The 24372-nt window shown below is 40.0% G+C and overlaps 1 protein-coding gene and 1 long non-coding RNA gene across 6 annotated transcripts in view; one reads left to right on the top strand and one right to left on the bottom strand.

The window, feature by feature from the left end:
• alk (ALK receptor tyrosine kinase) overlaps window positions 1-24372 on the top strand; it is a 375499-nt gene that overhangs the window by 15627 nt on the left and 335500 nt on the right. The window lies entirely within an intron of this gene.
• On the bottom strand, window positions 1457-9328 carry LOC129192044 (uncharacterized). 4 transcript variants are annotated; one of them, XR_008573318.1, is made up of 5 exons: window positions 8815-9328; window positions 5256-5338; window positions 3076-3162; window positions 2900-3001; window positions 1457-2826 (listed from the first exon to the last, which is right to left on the bottom strand). It is a non-coding gene; the product is annotated as an uncharacterized LOC129192044 (long non-coding RNA). The 4 variants fall into 4 exon arrangements; XR_008573319.1 differs by having other exon boundaries at window positions 1457-2271; window positions 2723-3162; XR_008573317.1 differs by having other exon boundaries at window positions 1457-3001.

The raw sequence follows: 24372 nt of genomic DNA, 5'->3' as shown, positions 1-24372 counted from the left end.
CTTCAGTGGCAGTCTATTGATTTTTTTCTGTAGCTCTTAGTTTTATTTTTATTTACTGATATTCTTTAATGGTGAAAATCGGACAGCCCGAATAATTGGTCAGGCCCTAATCCATACAGTGGAACCTTGGTTAGCATACGCACCGTTGTTATACGTTTCGTTTTTCATTGAAAATTGCCATATTAACACACTGCGTGAGTTCAACTGTGTTTATAATGTATCTTTATTACAAGACGTGCCTGCTAGCAGCCCTGTTAGCATGCTCTCAACTGGAAACCGAAAGAAGAAGCCATTGTACCCAGGCTCCATCAACTGTCTATGGTGTCATCACCAGTTGACTCTGTAGTTCTTTGCAAACTTTGCTATTTGACAAAAACATTTTCAATGATATCAGTTAAATCATTGTCTTTATACATGGTACAAAGGGGGGCAGGCAAACACAGCTAAACTTCAACCCGGAGACATGATGGTACACACCTATAAGGATGGAATACTTCAGAAAAAAACAAAATGGCACAGAGGGAGAGGAAGTTGCAGACTAAATACTCAGAGGCAGGTGTCTTATGGGACATATCTTGGAGACAGCTACTCCCTGATGGCTTGAGGTCCTTCTGCTCAGGATTGTCAGCTATGTAAATGAAAACACGTCATACCCATGTGACTCATCGCACCTCACTTGTGAATCCAACAAATACGACAACAAACACCGTAAGGACACCAGTAGAGGTCGTCCAGCATTATGCATGCATTCTTTTAGTCATACGGCTATTTATTAAAAGAAGACAGTTACAAGTGTGACAGTTCTTCCTGTTGCCGCATGGACAATTTTCTCTTGGCCAATCAATACACTGCAGTGTGCCTTGCTTTACCCAACCAATGCATTTGCTGTCCTAAAAAGATGACCAAATGTCGGAGAGTATGAATCCATAATGGGTGCCCTTCACAACTTTTGACAATAAAACAAATGGTGAAAAACAAATGTGCTATACCAACATGAACCAAACAGCGCTGTGTCTTTAACACAGCCTTTACCAAACTTCCAGTTCTTGCGGCATTTGTGTGCGTCAGAAGGTTGTTAGCTGTTTTATTGATCATGAAGTCAGCGTACCATTTTGGACTTAACTTATGTATTATTATTATTATGTATTGTATTATTTGTTATGTACTGTATGTATTATTATTTATTATGTATTATTGAAGTTGAAGTAATCTGTTATGTATTTATTTATTTATTCTTATTCTAGTTTCTTAGTTTCATAACTCTCCTATTTTGCTTTGTTAGCTTTCTTTTTAAATGATTACTTTTATTAGGACACTTTTGGAGAGCTGCTGGAAACGTGAATTGCTCTTGCAGATAAATAAAGTATCTATCTATCAATCTAAAGTAACTATAGTACTATAGTATACTATAGTATAGCAAGTAAAACTACGCATTTTTATTGTGGCCAGCCTAAGGCGCATCTGTGCAATAATCAGCATCTCGATATCCTGTGAGGTGGATGAATTGTGAGCTATGAATGATCACTAAGACAGATTTAGACATTTGTGGACAATATTTGAGAGAAATAGTATTGGAAACAGTGACTTGTGAATGCTCAAGAAAAATCTACCAATACGAGCTTTTTATTTTTTACAAATGCATTAAGCAGAACACATCCATCCATCCATCTTCTACCGCTTATCCGAGATCGGGTCGCGGGGGCCACGCCGGCCACTTCGTCCAGTTCTTCACAGCGAATCCCGAGGCGTTCCCAGGCCAGTTGGGAGACATAGTCTCTCCAATGTGTCCTGGGTCTTCCCCGAGGCCTTCTACCGATTTGCCCTGAACACCTCCCCAGGGAGGCGTCCGGGAGGCATCCTGACCAGATGCCCAAGCCACCTCATCTGGCTCCTCTCAATGCGGAAGAGTAGCGGTTCTACTCCGAGTCTCTCCCGGATGACAGTGCTTCTCCCCTTATCTCTATGGGAGAGCCCAGACACCCTACGGAGAAAACTAATTTCGGTCGCTTGTACCCGCAATCTTGTCCTTTCAGTCACTACCCAAAGCTCATGACCATAGGTGAGGGTAGGAATGTAGATCGACCGGTAAATTGAGAGCTTTGCCTTTCGGCTTCGCTCTCTCTTCACCACAACAGACCGATGTAGAGTCCGCATCACTGTAGACGCCGCACCAATTCGCCATCCTTCCATCCTTCCCTCACTCGTGAACAAGACCTAAACTCCTCCACTTGGGGCAGGATCTCATCCCCGACCCGGAGATGGCATTCGACCCTATTAAACAGAAAACATGTTTTCTAAATTGACTGTCGTCATTGCAAACACGCTGCATGTACAGTCTATCCATCAGAAACATATGCTGCAGTCATGGATTTGTACTGGACTTATAGTAATATATTTGGTGCAAATATGATTTAGCGTAAAGATGATCTGCACTAAAAAATGAGAAGAAAGGAGCATTTAAACAGATATAAATACAGGAAGCATAGCAGCAGGAGTGTGGCACCCCCGTGGTCATTATTACGAGATGATGCACAACCACTGTGTGTGTCTTTGTTGTCAGTCTGTCCTTCGGTTTCACACATCATTTGCCAAACTCATATTTTAATTCTTAAATGGAGCAAAGCCCTGTAATACTTTCTATACCACAAAGCATCAGTTGGAGCAGATTGTGGATGAAAGCCCCAACATTCAAAAAGGAAGAAAGAAATAAGAAAGCCATTACCAAATGTGCCTCAACTGCCATACACACAAAGTGAGTGCTCTCAAGCCACATCCCCAGCTCCCTTTATGATCTGTAATGGGATTGTTGAGGAGTGCCAGCAGCATCTTCATCACAGGACAAAAGCCTGTTAATTGGATATAATTCGTCATAAAAGGTCAAGAGAGAGTGGTGTATCACCGAGCCGGCTTATCCCTTGAAACCTTCTCACACACATCCTGCATCCACACCTCCTCCATTCCCCTTTCCAAAGAGAATACAGGGAAAAGCTTGCATGTGGTTCTGTGAGAGAGGCACACACATGGAGATCAAGAAACAGAATGCCAGTGCCATGAGAGATGCTGTTTGTGGCTTACTGGACCAGCAGCTCAAGGCAAGGAAACCCAACTTGTTCAGCTGGAGCTCTTTTGAACTCGATGCCTTGAGACAGCTTATCTCCTCAACTGGAACAGAGAAACTCATTTTCAGCAAAACTTTGATGAAGTCTCAACTTCTGTTTTTCATTCAAGACAACCACCCAGACAGTTTTTTTGTTTTGTTTCGAGATGGGGTTAAAACGTAACTCAAACTTTCTGAAGCACATCACTGATACGAAATGACATAATCATTTAAGTGGCCTCTTTTCTTAACTACGATGTTCTCCATCTGGCTATGGTGTGAAACGACTATGCTCGAAAGTTTCCTTTATAGAATGTAAGAATGGATGTCGAGGCAGGCTTGTCGAGACACGTTGAGCTTTGCTGGACTTGGAATAAGTCAGGATATCTCAAACTGTTTCCATTCCAATATTGTTCCGGATTAGTCAACCCAACATCATGTATCGTTTTATGAGTGTCTCGTGACACCACCGCTCAGCCTTATTTTAATGAAGTGATGGCCACTTTTAAATGAACAAACCAATAATCTACTACAGCATCACATAATAATATGCAAATTAGCCGATAACATCATCCTGTGACTTCTAGTACAATAGCCAATAGCTGCTTTTCTTACTGAGGAGTTGGCAACACTGGTTTCAGAGAACAGCTTGTACAAACAAATGTCTAGTTTTCTTCACAATTGTGAGTTAAACTGAATGAGGATTGTCGAAAAGGGGGGATTGATGTACACGACTGTCACTCGTGACTGTCTTGTGTTTTTTGGGGGGGTTTCTAAAAATGTCATTTGAAGCGAGTTGCATACAGTTCCTGTAACTCCAGATGTCAATTACAGTAATCCCCCGTTTATCGCGGTTTATTGCTTTCAGGCCCGACCGTGATAAATGAATTTCTACAAAGTAGGATTTCTTATTTTTAAATCAAAGATTTTTACAGTTGGAGCATAGAACACCTGTTTATGGCCTTCCACATACGGTTCTTAATACTATTAGGGTCCTCTAGACATAGAATAAAACCCCTACAGTCACCTTACCACTTGTATTACCCAATATACTAGATATAATCAGGGAAAATAAGCCATTTAAGACATAACTAAGACTAATGCTTGAGTGTGTTTCAATAAATGTCTTCCGGACGTGTTGACAGGCAGTGACGTCAGTTTTAGTGGAGTACGGCCACAACAATACCCTGTTTTATTATTATGATTATGATGCTTATTATTACGGTATTATTGTTATTATTGTGCCTGTTGTGAGATAATTCAAACCTGCAATAATTGTTGTTGACACAATCAAGTCAGTTTGTGGCTAGTGTAGACTAAAGTTCATTAACGCCTTTAATTAATCCCTTAAACCGTATTTTAGTTCATTTAGTCATTTTCATGTTTGAAAATGCTTAATTTAGGCCAAGAATATGTCAAATTTGTTTAATATGCAGACTTCTTGACTATTAATAGGCCATAGTCAACCACGAAACAGCGGCCATTTATGAATTAATACATTTTTGAAAAAACGCAATAGAGTGAAGGTGCGATGTTCGAACCCCAAAGTGACGAGACACGACTGCATATCTATTTCCATTATTTTGAAATTTAAACGAATGGAAATGTGTTGTGGTGTTGGCGAACTGCACAGCAATGCCCACAATATACTTTATGGCGTATGTAATACTTTGGTTACATAAGAGAGGCAACATTTTGTAGTCCAGCAACAGCAATCCTTCACCAGTCAGGATGTTCTTGTGCTAAGTTGCAGTGATGTATCTAATATTTTTATTACATAAGAGGGGCAAAACATTCAAATATTTAGGTTACATAAGAAAGGCAAAACACCACTGCTACTTAATAAACACACATGCTGACTGGTGAAGGATTGCTGTTGCTTGACTTGTACAGTTGAAGGGTGTGACATGTTTGTCAGATGTCAGCATGCTTGTGTGTGTGGACATGCATGCTTAAAAGGGGGGCAGTTGGTGCACATGGCGTCCATTGCATTGTTGTTCATGTGTCCATGTCCACCAGGGAGCACTGAGGTGCTTTCAGGCAAGACAAAGCCAAGATCCCTTATGTCTGATCATGCTGGATCAGTGAGTAAGAACAAGCGGTTTGAAGCCACATTAGGATAACAAGATGTTGAATAAAAAAAAGAAAACATCAGCACCTCTGTGTATTTGCTTGGCGCCAGCTGGAGAATGCTGTCCTTTTCATTGTGGTGCGGAGTCCATGAAATGAAGTCACAGCAACCTGAACGCACACATACATCCCATGTAAAATCATGTCACTGTGACATTGGTGGCTCTTCTTACGATGTTCAGTCAGCTAAGAACATGCAGTAATGCGCAATGATGCCTCGTGAGTGGGTTTTCACATAGCAGGTGGCGCTGATTTAGGTCGATGTAAATTTTGGTTTATTAAGAGTGATGCAAGTAAAATGCCGGGAACATCAGTATGCTTTCATCCAGGAATATCTGTGCATCAGATGGAACAAACGCTCAGGCATGCATTAAGCAAACTTGACTCAGGCTGAGTGGTGAGTGGATTACAGTGTAGGCAAATGGCCTGGTAGGCACTGACTGGGAACAAGCACATGGAAAATTAAACATACAAACTAAATATTTCACAACTGCCATTATAAAGGAATAATTTTCGCACACACCAAATTCATAAACCACTGACTGATAAGTGTGCGATAGACCTTATCTATCACCTAACAGGTATGTCCAACTTCAAGAAATACTTGACTACTATCCTATGCCAGGCACAATTGTGGATTTAGGCAAGTTGGGTAAAAACCAGACAGGCTTTAGGACAAATTCTCTAAGGTCGTTTTGCTTATCCTTTATCATTTAGACCAGCAGATCTTGTAACTAATGGATCATTAATCTAGTCCCAACATATCACAGATAAATAAAATGGGAAGATATTCGGCTTTGTTCTGTGGTCTCTGGATAGTTCTCTCTACAGTTTTGTTCAATTTGTGCTAAAATACCATTTTGCATGGAACAGAACAGAACAGAGGGAATATCAGTTTCACAGCAGTCAAGTGGACAAGTACAATCCATGTACAATGTACAGACTGTACAGTACCAGGCTATGACAAATTAGCAGTAGAAGTGTGCGTAACTGTACACAAATAAATACATAACACAAATACATGTTGACAAACTCATCGTGAATTTTTTCATAGAGAATGATTGGCTCCTGTCAAAAAAAGAGCTGCCTGGTCCTCACGGACTCGTGCGTGCCACAGTATATGATTTTATGACATGGACTTGTGCGGCTTATGTATGTACAAATCTGTTTTTTCCTCTACATTTAGTGGGTGTGGCTTGTACACCAGTGCAACTTACACCCCGGAATTTACAGTATGTTATACTATATTATATATGATATGCTATTATAGTACATTATATATATATTTGGGGTGTCATGCGACACTCAGTTCACGAGACGAGACGGTACATGAGATTATGTCTACGAGACGAGATGATATTTTAACATTACTTTTAAGAAAAGTGCTGTGGAAAATATAAAAAATATATGAAAATATATTGCAATGTACTAATAGAATTTCTACTACGCTAAAATCTTCTGCACTCTGTGTATGCTAGCGGCACCGCCGTGTTAGACAAAGAGACTGTATGACTGATAAAAGGGCTCACTCTGTTCATGCCTTTGTTCTATGGAACAAACGTGCCAAGGTGATGAAACCAATTCACAGAGCGAACCCACGAGGAAAACAGACATGCATGCACGTGGTAATATAATGGAGCCGGCAAAAATGATTGCGTTCATTTTCATTCACTATGTGGCTAATGAATTAATTTATGGTCATCCCAGGCCTAGTGTCCACGAGACAGATTTTTTTTTTTTTTTTCTGAACGAGAACTCTTGTCACGTTTTAATCTGAGAAGCAAGATCTTGTGACACCCCCAATATACTGTATACCTTTTGAACGTAAGGAAGAACAGCACCCAGTCTAGCTGTGTGGAAATAAGCGGTAAGTGAGATTCATTATATACTGTCCCTTTTGGCAAAGAGCTGATAAAAACTATTTGAAAAATGACATGCATTTAAAAACTGGACTGATTGAAAAAAAAACTATGAGGTCTCTCTATACAGCTGTTACGACACTAAATGTTTAATCTTCATTTTTAAAAAGAACATTGTTGACATTTTGAGTCCTGGTGAAATTTAAAGATAGAGCCAGATGCATTATGGATGTCTTTTGTCAAGGCCATCCCAGGCTACAAGCTTCTTTTTTCGTGTATTTTCTCTGCATGCTGAATCACACTACATGACCCCAGAGTTGTTCAAAATAAGTAGTGTTGATCTTCATCACTGACAGCCACTAAAGTGAGTCATCGCCGCTCTTCTGTCTTTTATTATACAGCTTCTGGCTCATATCTCTTGACTGATGTCTGTCTACAATGTCCAGACTAGTCTGAGTCACCCGTTTCATTGACCTCCACATACTGCACAGAATAGTTATTGCAAAATTAGCAGCACATCTGGCTACTTTTGGCTTCGCTAATTGTGTTCTTCATTGTTCCAGAAAGGTATGTGGTTCCCTAGAGTCGTAGTACAAGATTCAATCTATGTCTCTCGTCGACAGTTGGAGTACAAATAGGACGAGAGGTAAAGGAACTTGCTTTTCACATAGTTTTGTGATCTGGCTGAAATTGACATTTGGGAAAATAAAGACAAACTTTAGTTTGAAATATCAATGTGTGAAGACAAAAATGACAGAACACATGAAGGATGTGTAAAATCCAGTAATGAAAACATTAAATACATAAAAGAGAACAATTTCTTACCTTTATCCCTGTGGCTTTTTGGTAGAAAAGGCAGAAGAACAAATATACAATTATTTGCCTTCTCCTGAATCAACATAAGGCTCAAAGGGATATTGATTCTGGTTTCATCGCTGCACTGTGTAGTTATCCCTGTCGCTTTCATAGGACCAGACCCTTTAACATGCTCAGGGATACGATCTTTGTACTTTGTGATTGTCACGATAGTTGAACAGTCAAGACCAAAAGTGTGGCCAATAGTTGGTGGGTGTTTCGCCTCTCGCTGAGCTTTTTATGATGTTCATTTTTACCTCCATGGTGGTGGCTTTTCTTTTCCTTGGCGCATTTCCACCAGAAGAGCATGCCTAAAGGCTGAATTACGCTACAGCGGAGTCACTATGTTGGCCCTTTGACGCCGTCCTGATCCATTTATAGGTCGTTGACAGGGGGCTAGCGCTTGATGTGCAATTGTTTACCAACACGCTAGAGGCAGTGTTTTCCTGAAAGGGAGTAACCACAATCCTCTTTGCTCTTTGGCAACAGGGTTAGGCGATACGGACCTTAGAATGCATCACGATATTTTTGGGATGTATCACGATATGACGATATAATTCAATTCAGCGGAAACTTGGATGAAAAGCTACAAAACCTTAACCCAATCATTAAAAACAATGAAATGAAAAGCAAGCTTACCTATGGTACTGTGTAGAGCAGGGGTCACCAAGGTTTTTCCTTGTGAGAGCTACTTTTACAAAATGAAAATGGCCAAGAGCTACTCATTTTTGTAACAGTTATTTTTTATAGCTTATTTCAACCCAAACAAAGAGAATATGCTTGTTTAAACAGAACATTAAGAACATGCTGGTATCCACAACTCACATTTTGCTTTTCAGAATGCATTTCTTTTTAGTGTTCTCACATTATTACCTGAAAAGCTGAATAGAAAGCAGGCTTGCGGGCACCTCATGTGGTCGTGGGGGGCTACCTGGTGCCCGCGGGCACCACGTTGGTGACCCGTGGTGTAGAGAGTGTCCAAAGCAAGCAGGTCTATTCCAGTTGTTCAGGGCAGCTGCTTTCACAACTTTAGATCCACTGTCAGTAGTTACACACACTTGCTTCTTCTAACCTAAGTCCCATTCCTGGAGAAACTCCTTCAACTCACTTGCGATGTTTTCACCCCTGTGTTCCTCCGGAATAAAACTTGCCTGGACCGTGAGGCTAATATATGGTTGAGTCACTCGGCTACTCCACACGTCTGGATTACATCTGCTCTATCGAAAAACCACTTCCATATTACAGAGGCACCTCCCCGTTAGCAACAATTTCTTCATCTATAGTCTCCGCTTCTCCTCCGCCTTCAGCCATGCTCATTTTCTCTCTTTTGGTTGTTTTGTTGTTTGCTCTATTTTCTCCGCCACCGCTGGACCGTGCTGGTGGTGACGTGAGGCGCCAATGGATCAATACAGTTCGCGCGGGGCTCAGTCGCAGGAAAAACACGTCATCAATTCCGCTTTTTTTCAATTTGAAATTAGCATTTATACCAGCATAAGTCATTTTGTTACCATTGGAAGAATTTATACTGGTGTACCGGTATCAATTCTTACCATTAGAAGAATTGATTCCGGTGTATAAAAATTGCCCAAGCCTATTTGACAATCTATTTATCTTTTGATGTAACATTAAACAATGGCGACTGAAGCAACATCCATCCTGGCAACCCTTGTAATAAGGCAAGGAAGTATCGTATAGGTGCCCATCGCCATGTGTTGGATTATTTAGAGTTATTATATTTTATATGTATTGTGAAAGCCTGTGAGAAGCGATGGCATTACAGTCATTTTATGACTTGGCTACATTGCATGCGTGCATGTGCATGTAATTGTACCGTACCCTGGACCACATCTTCCAATCTCTCCAGAGAAGGGATCTTGAGATGGGACACAGATCATACCACTCAAATCATCCAAACGTGCTGGACTGTAGGTGTGAAGTGGGTCCAAGCACGTTATGATTGGCCGAGTGTGAGTACGCCCAGAGTGTCATTTATCTCCAGCAGCTCCAGTCGCTGCTTTTGTATTGAGCATGACTCAATCAGGCTGACAATGAATGCCAGCTGGCTGTCGAGGCTATAAAAAAGAAACAGGAAAAAAAAACCAACAATAAAGGAAAGAGAGAGGCCAAATTAATGGATGCCAGTAGAAACTAAACAAGACCCAGCTTTTACTCTGATTACATATCAAATGAAAGGAAGCCATTAGTGATAAATTGTATCGACTTTGTGGCAAACTTGTGATAGGCCAGTGCAGAGAGTCAGTCTCTTGTACACCATTAATGTCTTTGGTCAAATTAATTAAGATAAACATAGTCAACATAATTATTATTTAACGCATAACTTCTCTTTACTTAAATAGGAAGCTATACTTAAATCCTCTCCTATTCATATTCATCAAATATTGGAAATCAATTCCAGGGTGATATCATCCCCGTCATGCAACCTTTATTAACTGTGAAGGCAAAGTTTACTGAACATTTTTTTATGTGTAAGTGTAAAATAAGGTAAAAGGCACAATAAACTCAGTCATGGATGAAAAATGACCATGTCGTAAGGATTTCGTGAGGTGCGCTCACGCATTATCGTTCCCTTTTTTGAAAAGCCACAAGGAGCCATAGAAACGTCAAAACACACCCCCAGAGCTCATTGGATGCTGATTTGCTATCGATACCTGTTAGCTACGAGCTACATTATCAAGCTACGCTATGCAAAAATGGGCATAATCGCCACTTTGTGTTGCAAAGGCGGACATTGTTGGTTAGATGTGGCGAAGTGTGTGGAGAACAAACAATGCACACCTCATTAATGTCATCATGTATCACTGATGACAGAATCAACCCGAGCTTTAGTTTCTTGCTAATTGGGGATCAAACCTTCAACCTTTTAGTTGAGAAGTAAGTCGCTCCAGGTAATGAGAAGGAAACACAATAGCTATCAGCAGAAACAAACAGCAGTGCGGCAGACGACAGGGGGACATGACTGGCTTACGTAGTGTTGCTGTATCGCCCACTTGATAGTTGAGCACAAACATGTACAGGAAAAATGCTGGATTTCTTTCAAATGTACTGAAAGGGAAAATTGATAGCTTATTACTGGATGAGCACAGAGTGGGTGTATAACTCAAGGTGAGTAGAAGGCTGGGGGGTGAGAAGAGCAATGTACTAGCGCCGGTCCATAGCCAACGACCAGTCATAAACTGTGATGCTGTCACAACCTCCAAACCCCCCAGCAGTTATTAAAAGCTGCACTATCTCACATGTCGTTCTGTATCATTAGTGATGTAACATAATTAGCAGATGTATTTGTTGCATTTAAATTCTGCATAAAGAGACTATTTTTAGTGGCAAAATAAAGATGGAACAGTACAGTACAACATCGTTATCGTCATTCATATGTTGGATTTGACTGATTCATTGAGTTGATTGTTATTACATGCAACGGAACAGTGGGCAGCTTTCCAAGACCAAGGAAGAATGTGGGTACCGTGCTCAAGGGCGCGTTAGCTACTCATATCCTGACGCTGGTCAAGGAAAATAAGCCAGGAGGTCTTCGGTCAAAGGTTGCATTCATAAACACGATGCCATGGCTACATCATGTTGCGTTACACTGCAAAAAAAAATATATATATATCAATTTTGAATGTGCAAAAGTACATCACAAAGATACACTATACACAAGTATTCACATCAGTGAGATCCACTAATCTTCCAGTTTGGACACAACGCTAAACATTTTAAAACATTAAACAAACACACTAAACAAAACAAACAAAAAAACCCACCAACAACACACAGCGATGGCTGAAAAGCTAGTACTAATTATGTGTGCTTTGGGATGAAACTATTTTTTTTCCTCATGCAAAGAGTAATGTGACATCCATGCTAATAACTAGACATGTGGCATACAGTGTCTCGCCTGCAAAGGATATGTCCATGTTTCCCTGCTGCTTGATCTGACTTGCGTATCTGAGCAGCAACACACTCTGCTGGAGAGCAGTGTGGGAGAACACTGAATTTTTGAAGTGGTGACCAAGCCAATGTATTTTATTCCATTTCAGGTATTGAGGACTAACCTTTGTAGGCTTTTACCGCCCTGCTTGAATGTTTAAGTGGGAGCTGAGATAGTCTCTATCCCCCTCCTTACCTTAGTGTGTTCTATTATTTGTAGTCTCAATGCAGGATTTTCTTCTTTCCGGTTTGATTTCATTTATTTTTATGACACACAACTTCCTTTTTTCGTCAAGGTGGACAAATGTATTGAGTTTATTTTCATCACAGGGTGTTTTTGTCAGACACATCCCTTGCTCATGCTCAAGAGGCTCCTTTCACTGCAGTTTACTCGTCAGTCAGTCACACAGAATATGTTTCATTCATGTCAGCGCCCTGCAAAAACCTGCTGCAAGGTTTTGTCACATTGACACGTCACACGTCCAACCTAGGAAGATTTTGATCACTTTGTCAGGATGAATTTCACCTTCCTCTACATATGAATCTTTATCTTATGAAACGGCGATTCCAAAGAGGCCAGATTGTGATAATATTCAGATTAATCTTGCAGCCTCTCATGCTGAGAAGCCACAGCATGTTATCGGTATCGTAATTGCAGTCGTCTTATTCTGAAGTGATGACACCATTTTATCGAGGCTTAATGTGCGTCGCCCGGTAAATTGTGACGCTTGCCGCTCATGGAAAAGTGTCTGCCGTGCTTGTTCAGTTCCAAATCTAACCACTCTTGGTACGTAACATCTGGTTCCCCTCTGCATGGAGTATGCCAGTAACTCATGATCCCGGCAAGGCAGTGAGCTTTCTGCCACCGACAGAGGCGTAATGATTTCATGAACGATTTTTCACAGCACATTCCAGTGTTGTCAAAAAATAAATAAACAAAATGAAGCACGGGGCTGCAGAGTGGTGTGCGATCTTCCCGTGACAGTGTTTGACATGTGCAGCTGGGGATAGATCCGTGCATTGATCTGCACACTGGCCCTCACCACAGGCTCCCTCATTTGAATAATAAAAAAGGGAATCGTTTTTGTAGAGACCATCAGAAGAGTCAATACGACTCACTGAAGAATGGAGTCAGGGTTGCAATCCACTGGGGGCCTTTGTAGGAGGGTGAGGGACCGATTTGAATAGCTAATGAGGGAGAGGGCAATGTGCAGGGATGATGATTGGAAGGAAGGAAATGGGAAGTAATCAAGAGCCAACTGGAGAGAGAAACCGTACGTATTCTCCACCCCCCCCCCCCCCCCGCCCGTTTCATTCTTGCCTGAATGGCATACTAATAATGTAATTCTATAAGGATTTGGAGATGATTTGTGAGGTATCAGTGTCATAACTAACATAAGGTCTTACAGTCTCAGGAGTGCATTTTATCTTGTAACCTTGTGGAGACTATACACACCTACACCTGTATAGGTGTACCTACAGTATACACACATACCTGTATAGGTGTACCTACAGTATACACACCTATGTCTACTTTATGGACGTATCCGAATGGCAGCTGCTGCGGGTGTTACTGTCACACCATTTTGTCACACAAAACACGATCGCTGCATGAGACTTCCACATGTGATATTAGCATCCACGTCACTACATCCTGAAGCTACACTCTAAGCATCATGGGAACTGGAGTTTTAGCCTCAAATTAGCCGCATCACTGTACAAGCCACACAGGGCCCAAAGAGAAACAAGTAGCGTCTTATACACCGGAAATTACAGTTATAACTTCTAATTTGCAAAGATGTTAAAATCAGAAGATAATAAAGATCAACCAGTCAAGTGTAAAATTTGTAACTATGTAGCAAAAAGTAAAAATGTCAAAAGTTAAAAAGGGTGAAACGTTTTATTTAATTGTGTGTAATTCCACATGGATACAAATGTGTGAATCTGTGATCTCCAATAATCCTGATCCATTCATCTGAGGTCGATTGCTTTTGTCTTTGGCTACATGCTTGGGGAACCCGTGGTGTTTTTCCTACACTCAATTTCTGAGTGAGGAAGCACCACAGCATCACTCTTGTCATTATTTATGACTAAGCCTCTGCTCGTTAAAAGAGAGTAACTTGTGGTTTGCGTATTGTGTTGAATATGTGCTCATGTGTACATTTGTGCGGTATTTTCAGTTTTACACGTATAATGTGTTTTATGCACTTTGTGTCCGCACTAGTGTCTCCGGGGTATGCTGGAGCCTATCCCGGCTGACTTTGGGCGAGAGGCAGGGTACGCCTTGGACCGATCGCAGGACACAAACCTTTAGACCAGGGGTGTCCAAACTTTTTCCAGCGCGCGCCACATAGTGAAAAATGGAAGGATGCAAGAGCCACTTCGATACTTTGTAGACCAACACATGTAGATATGCTAAGAAGCTATATGTAGCGCAAGTAAACACTGCCTTTCACCTTTGTAGTACAGGTGATATGCTGGTAAAAATGGCGTTTCTTCCATAATAATACAAGTTTATTCTTGTAAAATTGCGACTTTTGGTCTTCATTTGATTATGACTTGTGTTCTTAATATTTTGATTTTATTCCCGTAAAATTACAGCTGTTTTTTCCATTTTCGCTGTTTTTTTAAAATTTTCCAAATATTTCATTTCAGCTTTCCTTATTTCAACATTGTTAATAAAATGATATTTTTCCTCATTTTACAAGTTTATTCTCATAAAATTGCAAGTGTTTTCTCTATTTTTTTCTCTTAATATTTTGACTTTATTCTGGTAAAACTGTTTTTTTTTGTTTTTTTCCAAATATTTCAACTTTCTTCTCCTAATATTTTGACTTTATTCCTATGTTATAAATTTGCACCCAACCTAAGTTTCAAAATTACAACTTTAGTCACTGTTTTTGATATTTAAAAAAAAAAACGAAAACGTTTTTCTTTAACATTTCAACTTCCTGCTACTAAAATGACATTTTCCCTCATACTATTACTTTATTCTAGTAAAAGTATGGCTTTTTGTCCTTGCTAGATTACAACTCTTCTCTTAATATTTTGACTTTTGATTGATTTTCCCATTTTTGCCGCTGTTGTTGTTTTTTTTAAGTTTCCTTGTTAAGTTACATTTTTAGACTCTGCTGCGGGCCGATAAAATCACAGCCGGGGCGCCGCAAATGGCCCTCGGGCCGCACTTTGGACACCTCTGCTATAGACAACCTAAACAGTCCAGTTGCCATTGATTTAATGCTGTGAGAGTACAACTTCTAAATGAGAATATTCACAGACGTGCTATTGATGAGTAGAAAATACTACTTCTGAGCAGTAGAAAACAAGCGCAACAGTCCAAAAGGCGCCGCAACACAAAAAGCAAAAATTGTAAAGAACAAAGGAAGGTGACGTGGTGAATACTGGACGCAGACATGAGCAACAAGGCAACCAGGAAGACAACAGAGGGCGAGGAACTAGTGGAGATGTTACCTTACACAGAGACAAAAAGTACTCTTCTTAAAGAATGAAATGTGATTGTAGTTTTTTCTAGCCATTAACCATTATGTTGCATTAGCGGTGTGGGATGGCTGCCCTAAGAACCAATAATTACTCATGACAGGAATTATTTCTTTAGGTGGACTGAGTTCAAACAAGCCAGTTGCGTCCTGTTGTACTAAGCATACAAGCCTCCTCTAGTGTATATGGTGGCTTTATTACACAGATGTGGTTTGTAAAAAACACAGAAGCCAGGTATCATTAGAAAGCACTTTTTCCCCTTTCTGATCATAAATTTACTAGGCAATAAGACAAGCCTCTTATCACTAAAAGGTCATAAACCCACCCGAGGGGGCCATTAAGGGTGTCCTCTGGCTCGCTCTCTCATGTCGATCTCACTTTTGCACAAGCCCACATTCGGAAAGCGAGTCTAACTCGTAGACACCCGCATGTTCTATCAACAATGCAATGGGAAAAAACAACAGGGCCTGAATAAATGACAAAAGAGTTTTGGATGACAAAGGAAAAATAAGGCAAGAAGGGTCAATGCATTCATAATGATGAGGAATCAATGTGCAGGAGGATTCAAACACTTCCCAGCCTTGTTTAAATGAATTACAGCTTCACATCCAGTGTCTTACTTGAACGTTTTTAACACTCAATAGTTAAACCACAAATCCAGGCCTCTCCCACCCCTCCCCTTTTCTGACCTATGGGGACGTGATTAATTACATCTTTGTCATCCATCTGGCAGGGTTACTTTCCTCCTCAGGAAGAATGAGTGCTTAAACTGCTACCGATTCATTCGCAGTTGGGTCTCTTTTCCATTAATAGTGGTAATAATTTGAATTCAAATTAGCCATTTTCTTCAGTAATTGAAAAGATTTTCATATTAGCATGTACATTAGCAGCCGTTTCCCTTATGCTGCAACAGCTATTAGGCCACGGGGCATTCATGAACTTGAGTTAAAACCATAGCCCGCATGCGTAAAGATTATATATAAAGATAAATAGTTTAAAGAATGAATTTTTAAAGTCAGACTTTTACCTAAAGCACTTTGAATAAATCCACAATAAAAAGCAATCTAAATTTGCCAGTTTTACAGCAAGGATTTGCTGCTGTCCCTTGCCTTCATTTTGTGTGCCTGGCATGTTGTTGTAGATTATATACGCTGATATTAGTTAAATATATTAGATAGTTATAATATTAGATAGATGCTATTTTTTTGTGAATATCCTCCAACTTATGGGTGCCTTTACTGGCCATCGTTCAATGGTAGTCTTGCAAAACATGACAACCAGCAGCAGCGTAATCTAAGGTTAGGTTATAGCCTAAGAGTACCTTGACTGTATTTAAGTTACCAACTCTGAAGAGCCACACATGTCAAACGTGATAACAGCTATCTGTAATTGCTGTTGCAGTTGTATTCCATTTGGGAAGTATTTTATTCAAATATTTGAAATATGAGCTAGTCTGTTGTAGTTTTGCTCTTGCAAAATGCATACATTTTATGTTACAGACCTCTCGAACTGTTCTAGCTCTCACAGTTATTCCAGCCTGTATCTATTTATTAACCAAGGCACGACTAAACTGGCAATGGCATCCTCACCCGAAGATGGATGGCTCTGGATGATAGAAAATGGATGGATGAATTTTAGTAAGTATGTTTTTTTCCATACATGTGAAGCGGTATCCCAGTGGCTTCCTGATAAATGAAACATTTCATCACATGTAAAGTTCCTCATTGCAGCAGATGGCTAAATCAGCAATGTTATAGTACCGTTACACCAGCTCAAGATAGTACAGCTTTCACTATCCTGGCAAATGGAGTTTGTCTGGGTGATATTCTAATTATTAGTCAGATGTTACATGTCTTCAAAGGTGGTTCATGATTTCCATTGTTGTTCATTCAAACCGTGTTGAATCCATGGATGTATGCTGGCCAAGACTCATCCATGTATTTACAGACCTTGCTTATTAGCACCCATTACCTTTCTACCTGAAAACAATGGCGATAAACTGATCTTACGAAGTTGGAAGGATGAGGTTGTCCAAACTGTCTTGCTAAGCTTAAGATTATGGATTCAGGGAAAGACCAAGGAGTCTGGTCCAATACCTGACAGATTAGCTAATCAATCAAGAGGTTTGACTGAATTTTTTTTGTCCATATTGTGTATGCTGAGGATAACAGTCAGTGAAAATGAGCAGGGGTCTCAAACTCACACATCCAAGTTTAGTGGAAGTGTGACTAACAAAGCCTGGTCAGGTTCAGAGGCTCTCACTAGGATAACCAGTAGCCATCACTGGACTCACAGCGAGCTTGTCACACAGGTGGGTCACGAGACGGAACAGAATGTTCAGAGTTAGCGTAGTTGTTTATTATCCTTCACTAGTAGTACTGAAGTATTTTCTGTGTACCTACCTGTTGCTTACGACGTTGCTGTGTGATGGTTCTAGCATTATGTAACAACCCGCAGTTTCCCAAGTGTCAATGAGCTCATTGTGAGTTCTGTTTTGGCTCCTGCTTACCCAAATAAAGAGCAAACTCACATTCCTGTGACCATGTCTTGGCCAACTCAAGATCGCCACAATATCATATTTTTTTACTTAAGTTTTACATTTATTGCCACGTATGGCCTAACATAGCTCATGCTCGCATCAGCTTGTGGTGGTCTTGACAAGTTAGCCCAGCCTCACCCAGACTCTACCTCCTGCGGCCACCAGGTAAATTGAAACAGGTAAATTGGGACAGACAATGTGGAGAGCTGAACACAGACTGGAAGATGAGGAATTGGTTTAATGGGTACTTTTGCTTCTGTGAAAACTGTGCAATGTTTTGCTCTGTCTCTTATGCCATTGAGATATGAGTATAGTTTTAAAACATATACAAGTTCCCAGCGTCATTCATTTCATGACCATGTTGCTCTGTGAACATTGCTTTTGTGTTTTGGGACACTTCCAGACTTTGAGAGAACAAAACAAATAAAAATATGGACGGATCTGAACAGGAATGATTCATGTGTACTTTGCATTTACAAATGGTATCAAACTACCAGAATTGCTGGACCTCAATGATATCAAGATTTTTGCTCGTCCGTGTTTCATAAACTATTAAATTACCTTACATAAATAGAGAACAGGAGAATTGGAAGACGAGCTAGGAATGAACTAGAAGACTGTATGAGCACATAGGACTGTGCTGTTGAATGTGAATGTTATGTTTCTTTGTTGAGAACAGAAGCTAGAAGTTGGACAGGGTTTTGGATGGTTTTGTACAAAGTGTGGTTTTATATGCGCCAAGTACATCCCTGCTGTTTGTACTTTAATGCCTTTTCTTTTTCCAGTCACAGCAGAGTCTGACTAATTAGGATGAGGCAAATTCAGCAAGAAGCAGAGAGAAACGGATAAACGTCTCCCTTTTAATCAATAACTGCTGCCCAATTTAGAATTTTGTCTAAGCTTTACAGTTATTTTCTATGAAAGGATTGCATATTCTATAATTTGTTATGATGCTTTGGAGGTGATGGGGATTTATCACTACCTCAGCATTTTTACTTTGCATTGCGTGTCCGACAGCCACGTTATCTCATCGGATTCCATTTGGACAACTCCTCTTGTCATTGTATTTCATGTGTCATACCAACACATTTTAATCTTTACACACGGCATCGAATGCCTTTTAAACCAACTGTGAACTGTGACATGAGTTAAGCAAATTACAGTACTCAGCACTCTCCTCCTAAAAGATATCTGAAAATACTAAAATGGGATTGTGGTCAGATTGTGAAGGCAGCAGTCATTGGTTATGTCTCGTAAGTCTCAATACACTAAGCACCCTGCTGTGACATTGCTCAAAGTATAATAGTAGAACGCATTCTATACTTTCTATCGTTGGAATGGATTTGATAATTGAAGGGTCAGTCTCCTGAAAGAGGTACCAGAAATGGTGCCATCACTTTGAGAGGGGCATGACGCACAGACGACAGTGATTTTCAGGGATAACCAAATAAAAAAATACACTGCAAACGCTTGAATAAACAGGTGAAACGGCGTCAAATACTTTCTTCAGGTCTGTTGTGCATTAGACACTATTTGCACAAAACAGCCGTCACCATAAATGGAAACCAATAATGAATCCACTGCCCCATCACATTCAACTATCCCCTGTCATTATTTAAACATTTGTGATCATTCATTTCCATCATTGCAGATAAATGATTTCAGATGATGTTGCAATCATTAGATCATTTATGAGATCATTCACAGCCTCCCACATCCAATATATAAAATACACATCCCATATACATACAAATACACATCTACAAGATAAAAGATTTATCAAGTCTGATGGAGTTATATTTACACAATTGCACTCACATCTGCAGTCAAGTTCACCTACAGTTTAAACTGACTCATAATCGCAGTGCGACTATTTGTTTGAAGATGTTAATTGTGTTGGTTATTGTGGATGTGTACTACATTACCCAGAAGGTGCAGCACTCGAGGGGAAACTGGAAGTATGCACGCTGTTGAAGCTACGAGGGAGTCATGATGATGTGCTAATGAAGCAATGAAGAGTTCATCGATATTACTGTACACCCCGGATCCTGATTTGTTCAACAAGCAACAAACGTAACGTTAATTAATTAACTACTTGGATTTTGCTGCATCCAAAGCATGTACTTTGTCAAACTCAGACAAATAAGTACGTGTTCCAAACGTACCCAGCGTAGTCCGCACACAATGTAACTAAAATTAAATCACGGAAGAATATATGGAAATGAGCTGACACCCGCTTTGACACACAACATGAACTTCAAACGTGAACTTTGCCAAAATTCAAGCAAAAATGAAATTGACATTGATTCAAAATCAGAACTATGGTGTGATGTCCAGGATACTTGTCACTTCAGGACTTCTAAAGATCTATTTTTTTCTAATCAGCACACTTACAATGCACTGTTTTGTTACATCATGCTTTTGCGAAAGGTGGTGTGTTCCTGCAGTGCTAACTAACATTGTTTTAAAGGACGCGTTGTTGAGTCTGCATGGAGCTTAAAGCGGGTCACCATTTTGGAGCATGTTTGTGATCATTATAGATGATATTGCGATATACGCATATATTAAAGTAGTACAGTCAAACTTGTCTATAGCGGCCACTAGAGGGAGTCTGCAAAAGTGGCCGCTATAGACAGGTGGCCTCTATAGACAGGTTGGCGTCCAGTTTGAATGTTGACCAGTAGATGGCACTGCGGACTGCTGATAAAAGTTGTACAGCACTACTAGGCTTGTTATTATCATGGTTCATGCTTTTAATCCTGAACATGCATGAGTCAAACAGTAGCACATCACTTAGTACAATTCACAATTTTGCATGTCCAAAAAGGAGTAGGAAGAAGCAAAGCTTATTTAATCCTACCCCTCATCAGTTTCACATCAGTTGCAATACATTTATTCACCTCTTGTTCTTCCAAGTGTACTTTGTAGGTCTACATGACAATGTAGTGCAATCATAGCCAAGGTTTTTACTTACTAAAAGGAAGCTAGAGGCTTAATAATAACTGATAACTGATAAAATACTTCAGTTAAGTACAACCGAACTCAGTTTTGCTCCCGCTGCCGCATGCATGCTAGTGTATGTTTTTTGTTTATTGTAGCGTCGCTGGGAGCACGTCCTGTTCCCAGCCTAATTTGCGGTAATGTTTTGGTGCAAATGCTCTTAAAGTTACATGTTTGACCAGGAAATAGCAAGCTCAAAAGAAGACTGCTTTTTTATGTGGAACAACTGACAGTTTGTGTGGATCTTGTGAATGATTGTGACTGAGCTAGGACTCAGTAATTAAAGTGTACACACGACGGCTTCATTGATTGAAAAACAAAACTTTTTCGTGCATGAAGCTTCTACTTGAGTTGGTAATTTGGCTGCTATATGCAGTCAGATATTGACCAAGGGAGACAAAATGGGTGGCTGCTGGCTGCGTTGGACAGGTGACTGCTATACACAGGGTCTATAACATGTAAATTTGCTGGGAGGGATTTTTCAGTGGCTGCTATAGGCAGGGGGCCGTTCTATAAAGGTGGCCACTAAGACAGATTTGACTGTACTTTACTATATGGTAGTATGAGAACACATTATACCCAAATAATGCTCTGTCTTATGCTATGAGTAAGCCCAAGGATTGCTGGTACCACAATATTTGGGAAGGCGAGACAAGAACTTGTCCTGGTTTTGTTTATACTTCCTCAGATATTGTAAATATTGGGCTAATGTGGAGCCATAACAAGATAAACCAAATTATTTCAAATAAAATGTATTTCCTTTCGCTGGGCAAGTAGCACAGTGGAGTAAAAACCACAAAGTGTTATTGCACATTGGTGTTTGCTGCAGATTCTAATCAATTTTAAAGACAAAGAGGTGTAAGAATGATAATGTAAACGCCTCCTGGGAGACTTCATGGCTCTCTGATGGCATTCATGACAACATGCTGTACCTCCAAAGGTGGGTCAGCATAGGAAGAATGAATGTCTGAAGGTCTTATGGAAAAGCAACATTCCAGGGAGGTTTCTTCACGTGAACCAGTTAAGATGCTGTTGGTACATCTGTCCAAAATTAAAGTGAAGATCAAGTGGAACATTTAAGGAAATAATTGAACACACAGGATGCGGGGACGTTTTCTTTTCAGATATTTCACATTGAAAATGTAAACATTACGTGTGTTTACTGAACTGGTTTTATTCTATTTCTGCAGTGTCACACTTAATGCTGACCTAAAATGTGTGCGTGTGTGTGTACACGCATACTCACACACACACACACACACACACACTATACGGTGGATCCCCACATATTTGTGATTCAGCATTCATGGCCCCTCAAATTTGCGTATATTTATTAAAAAACTTTTTTGGTATTTTCATTTATTTTTTTCTCCAAAAATAGTGAGTTTTTCAGCAGAAAGCATAGCTCATTCACCATAAGTCGGTAATAATGTATCAATAAAATGTACAGAATACATGTTCATTTTGCTTCGCTAATAATGTTTTCCTCAAGTGTTGACATTTCGCACTTTGCTCGGCGGTCCTTGAATTCACCGCAGTTGTGTGCTATGACTGGCCACAGCGTGACTCTGATTCCATCTGTTCATCATTAATATGAGCAAAAATTGATATTTTTATGGGCATATCAACTACTTGCGTTTTTTGACATTTACTGGTGGTCCTGGATCGTAACCCCTGCAAAAAGTGGGGCGTGAACCGTGAATTTTGTGTTCCTTTCCACCACACAATACAGTATGTATATAACATTCGAAACATAAAACATATCAAATTTTATATAGGCACCAGAATTTGAATTTCAATGAGTCTGTGTAATATCCTGTATAGCCCGGCCCCCCCAGCCAAATTATACAACCCAACATGGCCCGCAAAAAATGGATTGATACAAACCGTAGTTGACTTTGCTGGAACACCTTCACTGACCTTGACCAATGTTGTTTTTCTGTATGCAAATTAACAAAATGTTGTACAACCTCATTCGCAAAGGGAAATTACCAAATTAGGTCATTTCACACATTAGAACAATGCAACACTATGCACTGTCACTAGTTTCACACACTAGCTGCAGTTGAGTATTTGGGTGTCTGCACTCCCACTTACTCAATACACGTTTTGGGCTTTTAACTCTTTTAAACCCAACTATGCAGGAAAACCAGAAGACGAAAAGTAACCTTGATAGCATTTGTGAAGCTGTGTGCAATTGCAGTGTGTGTATGGCGAAAACAAGGTGGCAAATCTGGGAGGCAAAACTAGCCTTATTTCCCTTGGCCCCAAACAAAAACAAAAAAGCACAAATATCTCTCAAGTCTCCACAGAATGCTAGAATAAGAACTTTTTAACCACATATGGATCTCTTGCACAGTATTTTTGGGCATTGCACAATAAGGCTTGTCAGAAACTATTGGCAGAGTCTCAACCTTGTATCCAACTGTGACAGCAATTCAACCATGATAGGTTTTCTAATTTTGATTCTCTCCAGTGTGATGTTCCATCCAAAACAGGGTAGCAATAAATATGCAAAGGCTGTGTTAAAAATACAACCATATTTACAAACTCAGTACCCTTCTACCAGGTTTTCTAATGCAGCACAATGAAACGTTACATTTCCAGTGGAATTCCTTCTATTTCATTTTAAATCATTGAAGTTTTTGTTGCTGTGCCTCAAATATAGTAATTTAACAGAGTAGTGGAGTGCAAGCACTAATTGCTTGTAAATAGACAGCTTGATACAAAATACATGCGTTTGCTGTTAAATTCAGAATCTTAATAGGGGGAAGCTGTTCTAATTGGGTGTAAATGAGCACTATTATACAAATAAGAGCTTGCAGTCAATACTAATGTTTAATTGCAACGATGGTGCAGCAAGCTTGGTGTGCATCATTACCTTTATTAACTGTGTTTCTTTTGTAAAAACATGGAATAAATTAAATCAGGATCGGAGGAAACAGGTGATCCCTGACCTGACCTCTTTTCGAATAGTGCAAACATTTCAGACTCACAACTGAAGCGCCACAAGCCGATCCCAACCTCCCAGTGTGATGCTTTTCACAGCCCTAAGACCTAGTCGCAGTGCCAGGAGCGGAAGACAATATCCTTAAATATAGTACCGTACGTGCCTCTGAGACTTTCAACAAGCTTAAAGTTTGTGTGCCACACTGTCGGCATCTGCAGGAGTAATTAAAATTCCCTCTGCTGGGCCAAGCTCCTATTTAATTGATCTTACACAGAGGGGGGACATGCTCTGTCAGAGGAAGTCAATGGAACTATAACTGTGTGCTCCCTTTGACAACCCAGCTGTATTTGAACATTAATTATATCTATTATAGCATTCCTTAGAGGCTTAACTTGGCACATGCCAGCTGAAGATGCATTCATTGGATGGATTGAGCCTTTTAGGAGGCCACAGGCGTAAGCATTTGTCTTAATTCTTATCTTAAAAATATTTTAATAAC

Source organism: Dunckerocampus dactyliophorus, chromosome 13 (assembly GCF_027744805.1).
Source record: "Dunckerocampus dactyliophorus isolate RoL2022-P2 chromosome 13, RoL_Ddac_1.1, whole genome shotgun sequence".
Lineage (NCBI taxonomy): Eukaryota > Metazoa > Chordata > Actinopteri > Syngnathiformes > Syngnathidae > Dunckerocampus > Dunckerocampus dactyliophorus.
This window is presented reverse-complemented; position numbering and strand designations above follow the sequence as displayed.